Genomic DNA, 11,999 nt, shown 5'->3' on the forward strand with positions numbered 1-11,999 from the left:
CCCTAATTAGTTGAAAAATGATTTGACGATGATAATATGTAAGATCCGAGACGTTTTCGATCTTTGATCATGTTTACAGCTTGAATCACTTTCGATTAATGCTAATCTCAGTGTTCGTTTCGATTTGTTGTATAACGTTTAGATGGTGTTTTGAGTGATACTGTATTATTGTAGGGATCGTGAGCTTTTCAATGGTACGAAAATCGCTCAAATCCGATCTACCGTCAGGAAGCCCTGATCTATACCCCAAAATTTTCTGTTGTGCATCCCAATGCACATACACGCATTCCAATGCACATGATTACAACATGATTGCCCCCCACACAATGATTGCACATGCTCTCTCTCTCTCTCCTCTCACATGCTCTCTTTCTCTTCAAGCATGAGTGTCATGTGGCACATGCATGCTACCATGTCATGATTATGTCTCCCATGCTTGCCCCCCCTCTCTATTCTCATGAATGCTTCTTATGTGCTACTTGTCAATTGCATACTACCCCCACTCTTGTTTACTTATACCCCCTTCTCACCTCTCACATTGATTTTTCCTCTCTCTCTTCTCACTTATTTTTCTCACCCACATTCTTCTCTCTTGCCTTAAGACTTTAAGACCTCCCTAAGCCTTAAGCCCTTGAGTTGAACCCAATCCTTTGGAGCTTAGCAATGAAGGTGAAACTTGTGAAGCATTTTGAGAGTTTTGATTTAGCTCAAGTAAGTGGATATGGTTTCCATGTTTTCATAGTTTTGTTTGATACATGTTTTTTTAGCTTATCAAAGTATGAAATTCTAGTATGCATATGGGTGTGAATATGAGTGCGGGTGCGTGTTACTAAAAGCCTGCTAGAGGGTATTTTGTTTTCCATAATTGTGGCTCTGGTTAGAGAAACTATTTGAGTATCCTATATATCTCTTTAGATCATGAAATTTTGTGAAAAAAGTAGCTCATTGAGTCTATTTTATTATAGAAAAGACTTATTGCTAATATTCCTTTTGGTTTAAATGCTATTTACCATTTGTTAAAGTATGTCATATTTGTGAAATGAAATTCTAGGGATTTTATGTATTTTTGTGTGGAGCTTTTTATTGGCCAAAACATATCATAATGGGGTTAAACCACTTCTAAATGAAAGGTAAATGAATATATTTTGAAAACAGTTTCGGAATCATGATTAAATTCCATGAGGTTTGAAAGTTATGCCCGTTTTCCTATGAGTATAATATCCTGGATTTTGTGCTATGAAAACATGAACTTGGTTCAAGGATATCAAATAGTTTGACAACCTTTAACCCAAAATTTGGGATTACCCCCTTTACGAAAGTTGTGTTTTCATGAGACTAAATTGTTATAAAAGTGGTCTCAAGTCCAAATGATTTTTTCATCTCATGATATACCTTTAAAAGTGGACTGTGTTTACTGTGAAAGACTAGAAAAATGACATGATAACGTCTTTTGAGCTAATGAGCCTGATGATATGATTACATGCATAGCATGCTTTGGATATATTTATGTTTCATATGAACTTGTATCTGTTATTATATTTGAGCATGTTAATCTATTGCTAATGTGCGATGAATGCATGATAATAAGATATGCTCTGTTATGATATGAACGCATGTAGTAAGACATGCTTAATTATGATATGAATGCATGATAATGAGATCTGCTCTATTATGATACGAATGCATGTAGTAAGACATGATCAGTTATGATATGAATGCATGATAATGAAATATGCTCTGTTATGATATGAATGCATGTAGTAAAAGATGCTCAGTTATGAAATAAATGCATGATAATGAGTTACGCTCTGTTATGATATGAATGCATGTAGCATGACATGCTCTATTATAATATGAATGTATGACAATGAGACATGTTTCTTATGATATATGAGAGCATGTAGTAAGACATGCTCTGTTACGATGTGTACATGATTATGATATATGCTCTATGTGTACATGATTTTGAGACATGCTATGTGATAAAAGCCCATGTGTGGTCAGTGATATGTGTGCATTATTTTGAGACATGCTATGTGATAAAGACCCGTGTATAGTCAGTGATACGTGTGTATGATTTTGAGACATGCTATGTGATAAAGGCCCATGTGTGGTCAGTGATATGCGTGCATGATTTAGAGACATGCTATATGATAAAGACCCATGTGTAGTCAGTGATACGTGTGCATGGTTTTGAGACATATGTGTGGTCACTGATATGTGATATGGACTGTGTGGTCAAATAACTTATGCCGGCTATTGTGATCTTTCCCCGACTCCATATGATAAGACAGGAGTTAGGATCTGTGTGTGTTGGGAGGGTCGTGTCCCCCCCAAAATTCGGTGTAAGGCACCGTGCCTTACAAGGCCTCCGCCTATAAAAAGCCCCAAATCGTTTGGGGGTCTATGTGTGTGAGTGTGTGACGCACTACACAACGATATGATTTAGATTTGTGATGATAAAAGTTCTAAGCAGTGGGATTGGCTTGGCCCAATGGATAGGGCTTATACTTCGGGAGTAGGTGCTATTAGGTTTGATTATGCTTGTTATATACTCGCCTGATTATGTTGATATGTTATGATGTTCATACTAGAATGATATTATTATGATTTGTTATTGTTCTATCATGAAATGAATTATGCATGACACATGGTTAAATATGATTTTGGCATATGGCTCCATGTTTGTAAAATTTATATAGAATCTTGATCATTGTTATGAGAAAATATTCGTAGGAAGGAAAACATGGCAGCTTGATCTATTTAGTGGGTTTTATAGCGCACTCTTTCAATTTTCCTCCATGTAGAGTGATAGTCGCAGGTTTCGATAAAGGCATTCTGGTGATTGCAGTTGGAGCCCCAGACTCCTTTCCTATGGAAGCTTCTTCTGTTTAATTGTATGTGTTAGATGAAAGTTTGGCCATATGGTTCATTTTGTGTGAATTTATGTAAAGTTGTTGGGCCTTTGTGGCTTGGACTCTTTTGTAATATTTTGGAGCTTTTATATATAGTTGAGGACTTGTTTGTTCAGCTTGTTATGGTTATATGCTTGGTATTTTGTTTTTATTTTGTGGTTAGCTTTAATTTCCATATTTTCAAAGCATTGAGCGCACTCCCACCTGAGTGGCATTCGCTACTTTTGGTTGAGGTCCCACACTTCGTTGCCCTCCGGCAAGTACAGTAGGCGGTAGGGGGCGGGGTTATGACATAATAATTGAAAATACTCGAGTGTTAATTCCAAAGTGGATCCAAAAAATTCCTAAGTTGCACTTTTTTATGAGAGAATAATGTATAGTGTGCTCCCGTGCGATAATGCTACACAATACAAATAATCGAATGCACTACTTGTAATCATTTCTTAATTACAATAGTATGACTGATGCTTGAGGTCTTTCATTAAAAAAAAGAAGAAAAAACATAGATTTTTTGTGCAAAATATCATTGAAATAGTCAATCCATTATATAAAAGGTGTGATTTGTATAAGGCTGAGGCCCCAACCAATCAAACTAAGGTGCACCTTCAAACAGTGTCTAGACATTTTATTTCAGTATTAAAATTATTTCAGTGTAGATCGAGTCGATCTATGAAAACTTGAAAATTTTGAAAATTGACGATCTAGATAGTACTAAACAAGATGCACTATGTCGAAGACTTGAAGTCAATTTTTTTTCATTTCTATACATCTAGAGGTTGAGATGATCGAATTGAGGATTTTTTTGTACTGAAACAACCTCTTCTAGTGAATTTATGAGATGCGCCTTAATTTAATTGATTAGGGTCTCACCCATATATAAACTTTTTCCATATATAAAACAGTTACTTCATAAGTTTTCTATCATCCGGTGTACCTTTTCATAAAAAAATGTTTTAAAATACCCAAATTGAGCATATTAAACATTTGGAAGCTGAATAAGCATATTACTTTTGGTAAATTGCCCCCAATGTGTGCCAAATAATGTGAGTTCCTATAATTGTTCACTTGCAATAAAGGTTTACAATAAAAAAAGTGTTTTTGTCTTTTTTTTTTTTTCTAATCATCAACAAAGAATACTAGGGCTTCCATTTTGCTTGGGCCTCTCAATCTAAAAGCAATCATAATAATAATAATACTCATCTCTATTTAAACTTAGGATTAATAAGCAACTAGGAATTTCAACAAAAGGAAAGTTTTTTGTTTCTCCACCTAAATAAATGGGCTTAGAACTTTTTTTTAATAGAGCAGTAGGAAATACAAGCCCCTATCAATTTTAGAAATAGTTAGTGATTTCAAAATGCGTAAGTGGAAATGAAAACCTAACCAGGTAGCTGGCACTTGCTACCACCAAGACCTCAACGTCATTCCTTAGTGGGGTTACAACTATTCTGTTTATTGTTACATTTCCATCCCCCTCTAACATAGGGGTGGCAACGGGACATCTCGGGACGGACCCCACAAATATAATGTGGGACCTGTACCCGACCGGACCCGATTAGACCTGACCCAAAAAATTTAAATATATATGTATAATTGTATTTTAATATATCTTCATAAATTGGGGAATGTGGGACTTGGATCCGATCCGGACCTGGACCTGAATAGTATTTCTGTCCAAGATTTGAACCCGGATCCAATTTTTTAGCTCATACTCGAACCTAGGTCAGGTCTAGCTGTCGGGTCCCAGGTCGGGTCCATTGCCACGCCGTCCGGTCTAACAATATCTCACTGTCTCTCTAACTCCCAATATTGTACCAAACCACTCGAACTCTCTCGCTCTTCCTCCTTACACTCTAACCCTCTTCCTCCTTACACTCGAACCCTTTCAACCTGTAAATTCTCTAACTGCCACACCCCAGGAAAGGACTGGGTATCTTGGGAGTCGGAAGAAAAAGCAAATAAAAAAAAAGGAAAAAGTTTATATAGAGTCGAGGCTTTAAACAATCCAATTTGAGCCCACCTAAAAAAATTTTCTGGAAGAGGTTGTTTTGATGTCAAAATATCATATCGGCATCAAGATGGATGGACATGACAAAAAATAGATTTTAAGTTTTGGAAATAGTGCATCTTGTAAGGCATTTTTGGACCGTCAATTTTCAAGATTTCAAGTTTTCATATATTTGCTCAGTCTACACCATTTTTTAAGCTTTAAATTTTATAATTAAATATGAAAAAATATGTTAAGGCTATCACAAAGATTTTCGGTATTAAAACCACATTTTTCGACACTATTTAAAGGTGCATTTTACTTTGATTGTTTAGAGCCTCAGCTCTATACAGACCACACCTTTTAATAAATGGATGAAAAGATAAGGATTAAATCCTCCAGTGTTCTCTCTCTGCTTTTCTTTATGCTTTTCCCCTGAATTCAGAAAGAGTCAATGAAAGGTTATATGGTTTAGCTATCCACATAACAAGGTAGCCTACCAACCTTCAAAAATAATAATAATAGTAATAGTTTTTTCCATTTTCACATTATCTTTTATCCACTTAGTTAAACAATTTCAAAACAAGATTTTAGCACTAAGAACTCTAGGGTATATTGTCCTTCAAATTGAGGGTTAGGGTTTACAAGGGGATATTGATTTGGAGCATTTGAGTCTAAATCAATTGTTTTATACAGAATTGATCTTAGGTATGACTGAAGATGATTTTGAAATATTTCGATAATAAAAGCCCTTTATATATGTTTTTGGAAGCCCTACAATGTTTTTTAAGAGGTCTAACCTATGCTACAAAGACATGGAGGACACATGTTGCAATCTTTAATATGAATACGGGTGTCAGAAATGCCAACCTTCTATATAACATTTAAAGAAAGGGGTTGAGATATTATTAGTAATAAATGTTTGAGTTCTCTTCAAGTGTTGGACAAGAATGTCGTGTCTTGGAGTGTCAATACTTGATAGGCATTAAAAAGACCGTGTAAAAGATTAGGTAATCTCGTAAAACTAAATTTCACTTTACTCCAACACCAGTGATAGTAGGGGTGCCAACAGGTCGGATCGGGACCAAGACCTGAAAAAACTTTATGCGACGGTCAGACCCAGACCTGACCAGACATGAAGTTATTGGACTTGGACCTAATTGGATTTAACCCAAAAATTAAATAAAATACATATTTAAACATAACAACGTATTATGTTAAATATATAATGCATTATTTAAATATTATAATTAAAACTATTATGTTAATATTCAATTAATTTAAATATTAATTAAATATCAGTAGATTATTATATATTAAAATATTGTTTAAAAATAACACTATTCGAGGACTCAGACTAGGGTAGTGTTTGGCTCCAATATTAGGATTTGGACCCGACCCACCGGGTCCAATTTTTTGACATACTCGGACCCGGGTCGAGTTCGGTCGTCAGGTCTGGGTTGGGTTTGGGTCCATTGCTACCCCCTAGGGATATGATAAACCCCATGATTTTGAAAACGTACATTTCTCTCTTTTTTGTTTTGTTTTTTGAAACAGTAAGAGCAACATTCATTAAATAGTGGAGCAAAGCTCCTAAACATCAAAATACCAGACGAAGAAATAGGGAGGAGCACTGTCTAGATATAAGACTGACCAAACCTAACTCCTGGAATACAACGATCCTAGAAGCCTCATCAATGCTACACCAAAACTACCTAAGCAACAATTAATCCAAACAACAAACTCACAAGGGCCTCAACTTCTCAAAACAACACTTCAAAAAGAGTATCTCCTTATCAACAATCTCCACATAGTCGGGATTGGGGCAACGAACAACCTACACCAGCATGTACAGCAACCCAACAAAAGGCCAAAAAAAGGGTAAGAGAGAAAAGAGCAAGAAAGGAAGCCAATGAAAAAAAAAGGCTTGGAGTAAGGACATGAGAGGACCAGGAGGAACAAAGAAGAGGTAAAAAAATCAAAACCATCTCCCAAAAAATTGTATTTGGCCACAAAACAAGAAAATTAGAGCATCAAAGGAACTCCAACCTTCTTGACAGGGATCCCAGTGAAAAGCCACAACTTAGGCATTAACCTGTTGTGGCCTCATACATGGATCTTCCAGTCCTTAGAAGAAACCCAGATGACCAGTCCTTCTCGACATGGCTCCCAGTGAATGAACCCCATTTAAAACTCAAAAATTGCTCCAAATCACGATCCCCTTTCAAACTTACTCTCGACCATCCACTTTGATGTACTTCAAATCTAGTGAAATTGGATCAAAACAATTTTTTTTTGCTTATATTGATGCAAGCATCAAAGATGATATGATGGAAGCCGTGTCTAAGTGTTTTAGCCTCGGAAACAGCACCACCATACACCCGCCTCCTACATTTTTTGGATCAAAGGGGAAAAAGTATGTGCAATAAGGGTCTCATGTTCATAATCTCGCAGCTCCTTTTTTTTTTTTTTAAGTAATGTGTTTCATTTTTGGGAAATGTTTCGATGGAACTCCACCCACATATTTAGTATAAGTGACCCTTGATCTCAGCCGTTAGATCTGAGTAGATAGTTTAGATGGTTTGAGTCACAATGTCATAAGTTAGTTCTTAATCGTTAGATCTTGATCCGACGTCTCAGAGTTTTTTATTTTAAATTTTTATTTTATAAATCATCTTAAATCAAAATTTGAGACATGCATAGATCTGACAAGGGCACACATGATAAAAATAAAAAAAAAATATTTTCGTTGATACAAAATTATCAGGATACCCATGGAAATATCAGGGGTAATTTAGTCATTTATTTTTATAATAAATATTTATTTTTTATTTTTTCCCGGATCGTCCTAATGTTATGATGAGAAGTCCAAAATTTCATCCAAAAAGGTTTTATAGAAAAACTTAAAAAGTAAAACAGTATTTGACATGACATTGTGGTATGAACGTCGTAGCCATTCAATTCAGATCGAACAGCTAAGTAGTGAGGTCACATATAACTTATATGTTATTGGCGGATAAAAAGCTCCCCCATTTTTAATTGCTTCATTTTATGTCGCCATGGTTTCACTCTGTTCTTTTATTTGTTTGTTTGTTGTTCAATCTATTATTTTATTTGTTTCTTGGATGTGAAAATGTGCATTCACATGTTTTATAAATTTATTTTTCCTGTGCAGATCTCTGTTTTATCTATGTTTCTTAAAAATATTTAAAAAGTAAACTAAAAACGAATAAGGGAAGTTCATGTTGGAATCCACATATTGGACATGGGGGATTCAAATGGCCTCCACTTCTTTTGTGGTGAAATATGTTAAATATATGAACATGCTACCTTCCATTCTCACTGTTCACACACATACACACACACACACACACATATATATATATATATATATATATATATATATATATATATATATATATATATATATATATATATATATATATATATATATATATATATATATAAGAAAAAGCTGAGATTAGCCCACTAGCTCATATGAATATATGAGCTCAACGGTCTAGATTGAATCTAGGTAGACCTGATGATCACGGATGTTCTGTAGTACTTGACTTTTTTTTTCCACAAATTTAAATCACTTGAAATTTTAGGTGTGTGTTCTTCTCATCAAGGCGCACGTAATAAAAATATATAAAAAACTTATTCGTAAAAAAAAAATATGTAAAATATTTTTTGGACATTTTTTGAAGATTCACCTATTTTTGATAAATACATGACTAAAATTTCAAGTGATTTAATATTCAATATGGGCCATGGGGCTAATCTCAGCATTATATACCCTTAAATGTGGTATATATGTCCTACCCATATTGAATATAGGCCATTGGGCTCATATATTCATATGAGCTAGTGGGCTAATCTCAGCATTATATATATATATATATATATATATATATATACCACATTTAAGGGTAGGACATATGTTGGTCATTTAGAATAGAGCCCTGTTGTGAGAGTGGGCTTAAGGTAAGTAGCCTAAAGAGAGAGTGAACAGGGTAAATAATGGAAAGTTTATGGTAAAATAACATGACATTCTCTCTCTCTCATCCCTGACAAACTTTTGGTCTTCCTAATTGTCTATTTATTCTGTGTATTCCCTAATCAACGTTTGCCCTTTCAACTTATTTTTGGAAAAAGTTATATAAGGGTGAGGCCCTAAACAATCAAATTAAGTCGAACTTTAAAAATTCACTAGAAGACATTGTTTCGATGTCTAAAAGTCCTCAAATTGATCATCTCAACCTCAAGATATCTGGACATGAGAAAAAATGAATTTCACTATTTTTAAAGCTTTAAATTTTATAGTTAGAGATGAAAAAAACAAATAGTCCATCACAATTTCTAGCAGTAGAATAACGTCTTTTGACACTCTTTAGAGGTCTAGACGCAAGAAAAAATGAATTTCACTTTTTTAAAGCTTTAAATTTTATAATTAGAGATAAAAATAATTTTTTAGCCCATCACAATTTCTAGTTCTAGAACTACATCATTTGACACTCTTTGACGGTGGCCCTTCCTTTGATTGTTTAGGCCCATCACTACACCTTTTATTTTAAAATACAACAAAGTATTTTACAAAGCTTAAAATACTCATATTTGGCCCAAGGAGTAACTAGATATGATGCTCCCACAAAAACACAGTGCATGTGAGGTGTATTGACATTCTTGTTATCATAATATTTCATCAAGGAGTTTTATCAAGCAAGCACTTTTTATTAGACATTTATCAATAATTTATCAAGGATTTTAAAATATTTAAAAGCTATTCACTATGAATATTTTACTAAATAACAACCAAATATTAACCGAAACTATAACATGCTAGGATATGGATATCTCGGTTCATATTGGTCTACATCATTATGGATGTATAGATATATATCTCCTGATAAGGTTAGGTATCTAAAAGATAGAGACCAAGTTACTTGGTGATCAAGTTATCATACCATATTTTATACTATATTTTTATCTCCTTTAATTGTGTGATTTTTCTCTATATATAGGGGTACTTCTTGATGTAAATATTCATCAAAAAGTAGTGAAGATGTAGCCAGTTGGGCTTTGAATCCGTGGACGTAAAGCTTCGGCCTGAACCACATAAATGTTGTGTTCTCTCTTCTTCTATCTCTATTCTTTATTCAATATTTGTGCATGGGAGATGTATGTGCATGTATGCTCCCACGAATTCTAATATGGTATCAGAACCACGTAAATGTTGTGTTCTCTCTTCTTCTCTCTCCATTCTCATGTTGTGTTCTTTCTTCTTCTCTCTCCATTCTCATGTTGTGTTCTGTCTTCTTCTCTCTTCATTCTTCATTCAATGTATTTGCAAGTATGCTCCTACAAATTCTAACGTTCTATCATAACCATAGACTCCTCGGCTGAGATATGAACTCGCCAACCTGAGCTCACCAACCTTAGATCCGAGGTTAGGAAATTTCACGACCGTCTACCTATTGTTGGCTCATAGTCGTTCCGAAAATTTCGTGCTTTTAGTAGGAGTTAGAAAGAAAAAGAGAGACGGTTCCTCTTGCTGCTGCTGCTTCTTCCTCTCTTCCAGCGGTCAGCCATTCTTCATCAACAACTATGGAGATCAAGCATCGCAAGTTCAAATTTATATATACATTCAAATTCCAAAGAGCATTTACAAGTGGCCAACATAAGAGAAGGCGTGTGCCATGTCATTAATTGACATTGTACGGGTTACCACACCTACTCTCTCTCTCTACTGGAAAAGAGAGATGACAGAGAGTAAAAGGGAAAAGATGCCAGGAAAGAGTCCTCTTCAACAATGCCCTCATTTTACTTTCCCGTGAATCCAGAGGGTTAGAGATATCATAATATTTCATATTGGCAGGAGCAAATGTTAAATCCTTGAGCTTTATCATATGGAGATTTGTCTCTGCCTACGCTTGCGTGTTGAATAAGTCATAGACTAAAAATAGTTGCTGCTAAATATAGTCTTCTGTTAATGTATTAGTGAGTTTAAATTGACGGTGTGCCTTGGGGATGTAGATTGTTATTTTTATCACCCATGAAGCACTTGAACAATTGGGATTATTCTACGTAGAGAGGGAAGGCCCTCAATTTGAACAGTTGGGATTATTTGGTCTTTCAATTGAGTGATAGATTAAAAGACAGTGCAGGTTTATGAAATTTGATGTGAGAGACTAAAAAAAAAGAAAAGAAGAAAGATACAAGACAATGCTCCTGATTGTGATCCGCGCCGGTTGTGAATGATGAGAGTGGGTCTTATGCTCAAAACTGGATCACATGGAAACAACTATTCCCGTTGGTTTATTGTTGCTTGAGTTCTCTATGAACTGTTAATTTCTTTTGGTACTTCCAAGCGCCTCCAGTTTGATGATCGAATTTATCGATCCTGGTTGATGATCAAGGTTGACTATCAAGTTTTCCGTTACTTGATCCCGTTTGATGATAAAATTTTTACTCTATCCTGTGTGATGATCCTTTTATTTTAGAGAGAGAAAGCCTCTAGAAAAAAAAGAAGCCTCTGAGAGAGAAGGTCGTCAGAGAAAAAAACCTTTGTGATGATCTTTTTCTTTTAGAGAGAGGAAACCTCTAGAAAGAAAAGAAGCATTTGAGAGAGAAGATATTCAGAGAAGAAAACCCTATAGAGAGAAGTCTCTAGAAGACAGTAGAGAACCCAAGAAATATTGTTTCTTGGAAGATCCTAGAGAGAGAAAATCTCTAAAAAAAAGTAGAGAGCCTTAAAAAAGTTGTTTCTTGAAAGACCATGGTAACCTATGAATTTATCATGGCTTTGATTACTACTCTTTTTTTGGCAACTTAGTATTGTTCAAACTCCAGCAGCTTTGTGTCAAAGCATCTTGACATATTGAGTTTGAGGGGGAGTGTTAGGATATGGATATCTTGGATCATATTGATATACATAATTATGGTTATACGTATATATATATCTTGATAAGGTTAGGTATCTAAAAGATAGAGACCAAGTTATTTTGTCATCAAGTTATCATAGCATATTTATCTTCTCTAATTGTGTGATTGTCTTTTATATATAGAGGTAGGTACTTCTTGATGTAAAGATTCAT

The sequence above is a fragment of the Amborella trichopoda genome, chromosome 7 (assembly GCF_054954075.1).
Source record: "Amborella trichopoda isolate Santa Cruz 75 chromosome 7, AtrichopodaSantaCruz75HAP2 v2.0, whole genome shotgun sequence".
In the NCBI taxonomy this organism is placed as follows: Eukaryota; Viridiplantae; Streptophyta; class Magnoliopsida; order Amborellales; family Amborellaceae; genus Amborella; species Amborella trichopoda.